The sequence below is a fragment of the Melanerpes formicivorus genome, unplaced genomic scaffold (genome assembly GCF_026170545.1).
Source record: "Melanerpes formicivorus ecotype bairdi unplaced genomic scaffold, bMelFor1.0.p_v2 SCAF_135, whole genome shotgun sequence".
In the NCBI taxonomy this organism is placed as follows: Eukaryota; Metazoa; Chordata; class Aves; order Piciformes; family Picidae; genus Melanerpes; species Melanerpes formicivorus.
This window is the reverse complement of record NW_027142487.1, coordinates 109926-115925: the sequence shown is the minus strand read 5'-3', so window position 1 is coordinate 115925 and position 6000 is coordinate 109926.

The window sequence follows — 6000 nt, the reverse complement described above, 5'->3', positions numbered from 1 at the left end:
CACAGGACTGTGGTGGTGTCAGATAGTTCACTTGCATTTAGTTCCTCAGGGGCCAGGCCTTCCTTTGGGCTGATAGTCTTGGCCAAAGCTGCAATGTTCAGTCCTTGCTGTGAAAGGCAGGAGGTGCTGGCTGGGCAGTTTGCTTTATTTTGTGCCTTTTTGGGGGTGAATCAAAGGGAGTGGGGGGATTGTGGGTGGGCTGGTCCTGCCACGTGGGGCAGGGGGCTGCTGCAGCAGAGGAGCAGGTGAGCGAGGGCTGGGGTCCCCCCCTAAAGTGCTGAAAATTCTCCGAGGGCACCACAATATCTTTAAAAGTGTAAGTACTGGGGTGAGGCGAGGCGGAGGCAAACCTCTGGTTTGCAGCTGGAGAGGGAGGGCTTGGAGTGACTGGTGCGTAAGAAAGCTTTGGAAACGACCCCTGTCTGCCCTCTCTGCTTCTAAAAGGCTTTTAGCATTGGAAACTAAAACCCACGTGGGGGCCCGGCTGCTGCCCACGCCCAGGGAGGTGCTCAGTGCTGCCACCCGGTGTGTAACGGCCGGCAGTGCAGCCGTACCGCGGCGTGTGCCGCCCCGGGGGAGCTCAATGCTGCCACCCTGTGCGTAATGGCCGGCAGTGCAGCCGTGCCGCGGCGTGTGCCGCCCCGTGGGAGCTCAATGCTGCCACCCTGTGCGTAATGGCCGGCAGTGCAGCCGTACCGCGGCGTATAGCGCCCCGTGGGAGCTCAGTGCTCAACCCTGTGTGTAATGGCCGGCAGTGCTGCCGTGCCGCGGCGTGTGCCGCCCCGGGGGAGCTAATTTCTGCAGCCTAACTGCGCTGAATGCTCGAAAATTCTTAGGGGGAGAGCGGAGAGCGGAGAGCTTGACTCGAGCGTCGCTATGGATCCGGCGCCTGCGCCCTAGCCCGGATCTGCTTCCCAGTCGCTTCCAGTTCTCTGCCAGTCCTTTGGTGGGAGGAAACTGTTGGGACCGGGAGGGCACCGGGAGGAGGCCATTACTGTGTAGTTTGGTAATACCGACGGCTGCAGCTGGTGCTGAGCTAAACAGAATGATCACAGAAGGCTTTTGCTCTGAAGCCAGAGCTGCCTGCTGGCGGAACGAACGTTTTTCTGACAGCTCTTGGAGGAACATTTCTGTACAGGTGTTCCCCAGGGCTCCTCAGCTGCTCAGAACTCAACGTGTTGTCTTGGAGGGGAATAAAACCCATGGAAAGCTGAGAGTGAGGTGACAACGCAGGCACCGCCCCCCCCGGCGTGTCACCGTCCCCCCAGCGTGGCACCGCCCCCTCAGCGTGGCACCGCCCCCTCAGCGTGTCACCGCCCCCCTCCAGCGTGTCACCGCCTCCCCCAGCGTGGCACCTCCCCCCCAGCGTATCACCGCCCCCCCCAGCGTGGCACCGCCTCCCCCAGCGTGTCACCGCCCCCCTCCAGCGTGTCACCGCCCCCCTCCAGCGTGTCACCGCCCCCCTCCAGCGTGTCACCGCCCCCCTCCAGCGTGTCACCGCCCCCCTCCAGCGTGTCACCGCCCCCCCCAGCGTGGCACCGCCCCCCTCCAGCGTGTCACCGCCCCCCAGCCTGAACCCCACCCCCCAGCATGGCACCGCCCTCAACAACATGGCGCCAGATGCTTTCAGGGTTGTGGCTGGTAGAGGTTGCAGCTCTTCTGCTGTGTCCCAGGTCAGTGCCAGTCTCTGCTGCTTTGTGGGGTTTCTCTATAGCAGCCGCTGGAGGTGCGCGGGGCTTGGGGGGGTGGCCACCGGCGGGGCAGCGCGGGGCTTTTGGGGGGGGGGGGGGGCGTGTCCGGGCTTGGCCGGTGGGGCTCTGCCGGGGTGGCGGCTGCTGCCTCAACCGTACCCAGAGGCCCCGTGGGAGCTCAATGCTGCCACCCTGTGTGTAATGGCCGGCAGTGCAGCCGTGCCGCGGCGTGTGCCGCCCCGGGGGAGCTCAATGCTGCCACCCGGTGTGTAATGGCCGGCAGTGCAGCCGTACCGCGGCGTATAGCGCCCCGTGGGAGCTCAGTGCTCAACCCTGTGTGTAATGGCCGCAGTGCAGCCGTGCCGCGGCGTGTGCCGCCCCGTGGGAGCTAATTTCTGCAGCCTAACTGCGCCGAATGCTCGAAAATTCTTAAGGGAAGAGCGGAGAGCGGAGAGCTTGACTCGAGTGTCGCTATGGATCCGGCGCCTGCGCCCTAGCCCGGCTCTGCTCGCGCCAGGGGGGCAGCGTCCCGGTGGTCGCTATGGATCCGGCGCCTGCGCCCTAGCCCGGCTCTGCTGGCGCCAGAGGGGCAGCGTCCCGGTGGTCGCTATGGATCCGGCGCCTGCGCCCTAGCCCGGCTCTGCTCGCGCCAGGGGGGCAGCGTCCCGGTGGTCGCTATGGATACGGCGCCTGCGCCCTAGCCCGGCTCTGCTCGCGCCAGGGGGGCAGCGTCCCGGTGGTCGCTATGGATACGGCGCCTGCGCCGCAGCGGGTCCGGTCCCGCGCACGCGCCCTCCTCGCGGGCTGCGCCCCGCTTTTCTGGCCGGGGGGGCGGGCACCGCGCTGAGCAGCTTTGGAGCCGGAGCGGTCGCGGAGAGCCCTGATTCGGCGCCTGACGCCGTTCTGTGCCCCAGGGTGCCTGCGAACCGCCGTCCTTTGGCGGGGCAAGGGGTCCTGGCGCATTCGGGGAGCTCGCAGTGCGGTTTCCGGTGTCGCTGCCGGCCCGGGACTCTCAGGTGTGTTCCTTCCGGCGTCTGAAGGTGGTCTGGGGCCATCGGCAGGGCTTTTGGGGGTGACGGAGGAGGTCTGGGGACACCTAAAATGGTCTGGGGATATGTAAAGTTTAGTGGGGCCATCTGAAAGGGTCAAGGGTCGTGGGGAGGCAGCTGGGCACCTCCGTCGGACCCTTTGGGAGGTCTCTGCAGGCTCCCGTGGGAGCTGGGGGTGTCTCGGGGTGGGTTTGGGTTTGTGCTGCAAACAGCGTTGATAATGACTTAGAGAAAGACACACAAGAGACTCAGTAAGTCTCTTGTATCGTGCTTCTATTCTGGCGCCTGACACAGGTAGGATCATGTCAAAAGAGCTGTGTGTCTTCAGAGAGGTTTGGGCAAACTTTTATACAAAAAGTTATCTGTCTATAATGACAGAGGTCCAGATGCTGCCTATCTATACAAAGCTTATCTATCTAAAAGAGCAGAAGTACACATATCATGCAGGTGTCCTTTATTGTATACAAAGGAGCATCTTGTCCAAGACTAACAGAAGTGAATCACTGACAAATCCTGTTATTCCTTCTCTATCCAAAGGCTGTCTGCCAACCCCTCTCCCCCTCCCTGCGTTCCAGCATTTCAGCTAACAAGCGGAAAATTCTTATCAACTCTGTGGTTCTGTTAATGAGACTTTTCTGTTCGTCAATTCCCCCCTTTCTCACAGCCAACAGTATATTCCTATACTATATTTTCTTAAGTCAAACTTTGGACCCAGGCTTTCTGAGCTATCTTTCCCATGCTGACACTTGTGGAAGTTACTCTCAGATGTAGTCACCCAGTCTGATGGCCCCCAAGTCCAATTCAATGAGGCTTCCCCAAATAAAGGGGTCCTCATTTGGCCTCGAGGAAGTTCAGTGCATATCCAACAGTTAGAGAGATTAGTTTGCAAAGCCAATTCTTGCCTAACGTGTAAGTACATATTGCCTTCCCATCCCTCAATTTCCTTGCTGTGCTGCAAAGATTTTGAGAGGAATTTCTAGGTATTAACTACAGCCAGGGCAATCCTTCAAGTGCCCTAGGAATGCGGTGAAAACCTTTTGGGAATTGTTCCTGCTCTGTTACTCCTCAAGCTATGAGGAGCTCTTCAGGGCAGCTCCAAGGTTAGGTTTGGATTCTCCTGGAGTCGCACACAGAACGAGTCTCACGATTCCAGTGGTCTAATTTCATAGCTGCATTTTCTTCTCTCTGCCTAGGTGACAGGACGACCTCACTAATGAAGAGAGATAGCCTGAGCTCTGCAGGAACCTTGAACCCAAGCAGCCAGTGCCTTCTGTGAGTACAAGCTGTCCTTGCTCAACGTGGAACTAGTTGAGAGCTGAAGCCAGACCATACCTTAATTCCCTCAGCTTCCTCTTCTGCAGATTAAACAGTCCCAGTTCCTTCAGCCACTCCTCGTAAGACTTGTTATCCAGACCCCTCACCGGCTTTGTGGCCCTTCTCTGGACTCACTCTCTCACAAGGGGTGTCCTGGGGAACACCACTTGTGCCCGGCCGGCCACCGGCTGGGTTTAACTCTGTTCCCCACCGCTCTCGGGGCCCAGCCATCCATCCTGTTCTGCTGTCCAGCAGTCCCTTTGAAAAAAAATCCATCTGAAAAAAGAAGTAGCAGAGAAGGAAAGCTGAAGCTGCAAAGATTGCAATCCCCTCAGTTCTGGTTGTAGCCAGGTGGGGGTTGGTCTCTTCTCCCAGGCAAGCAGCACCAGAGCAAGAGGGCACAGTCTCAAGCTGTGCCAGGGGAGGTTTAGGCTGAATGTTAGGAAGAGGTTTACAGCTTGGCCAAAGACTCTTCTGATCCCTGTCTTCTGGTCGTGACCAGCAGCGTGCACGGGTGGCCAAGAAGGCCACTGGCAACCTGGCCAATATCAGGATCAGAGTGGCCAGCAGGAGCAGGGAGGTCATTCTGCCCCTGCACTTGGCACTGGTTAGGGCACACCTTGAGTCCCGTGTCCAGTTCTGGGCCCCTCCGTTTAAGCAAGACGTTGAGTTGCTGGAAGGTGTCCGGAGAAGGGCAACCAAGCTGGGGAGGGGTTTGGAGCACAGGCCTGTGAGGAGAGGCTGAGGGAGCTGGGGTTGCTTAGCCTGGAGAAGAGGAGGCTCAGGGGAGACCTTCTTGCTTTCTACGACTCCCTGAAGGGAGGTTGTAGCCAGGTGGGGGTTGGTCTCTTCTTCCAGGCAAGCAGCACCAGAACAAGAGGACACAGTCTCAAGCTGTGCCAGGGGAGGTTTAGGCTAGAGGTTAGGAAGAGGTTCTGCACAGAGAGAGTGATTGCCCATTGGAATGGGCTGCCCAGGGAGGTGGTGGAGTCACCATCTTTGGAGGTGTTCAGGAGGAGACTGGATAGGGTGCTTGGTTGCATGGTTTAGTTGATTAGGTGGTGTTGGATGATAGGTTGGACACGATGATCTTGAAGGTCTCTTCCAACCTGGTCCGGTCCATTCCATTCCAATCAACTAAACCACGGCACTGAGTGCCTCATCCAGTCTCTTTCTAAACACTTCCAGTGATGGTGACTCCACCACCTCCCTGGGCAGCACATTCCAAAGGCCAATCTCTCTTTCAACCTGCTCTATTCTATTCTATGAAGACCTTCTTCCTAACATCCAGGTTTAATTGGTGAGAGCAACAGACTTGGTTGCTGCCACCCGCTGCTAAGGGGTCTGAGTGGCCCCCAAATGGGGTTTGGAGGCAGGTAGAGGTTTCTTTTGGCAGGTGAAGGGGTTTTGTGGGCATCTAGAAGGGGTGTGGAGCCCCCTGAAAGGGTCTGGGATAGTGTCAGGGGGTTCTGGGCTGGTCCACCAGCGGGTCTGGGGACATTAGAAGCGTCTGGGGGTACCTAAAACGGAGCTGGGCGTATCAGATGGGGGGTTTGGGTGCCTCCAAAGGGGTTTTGTGGGCATCTAAGTTGGGGAATCTGGGGGGGTCCTGAAGGAGTTGGGGGGTTCTCCTCAAGCTATGAGCAGACACACAGACAGTTGTTAACGGACTTTCTTTGATCATTCCAGGTCTGGTGTGCTGGGACTGGCAGGATCTTCCTGAGCTGTCCACGTACAGTTTCTGTCGACACTCTTCAGCTCGTACATCCGGTTTGCTGACAGAGGGTGTGGGGTTTGTGGGGCCCGGCAGCGAGACTTTTCCAAAGAGGAGCTCTTAAGGGCAGCTCCAAGGTTAGGTTTGGAGTCTCCTGGAGTCGCACACAGAACGAGTCTCACGATTCCAGTGGTCTAATTTCATAGCTGCATTTTCTTCTCTCTGCCTAGGT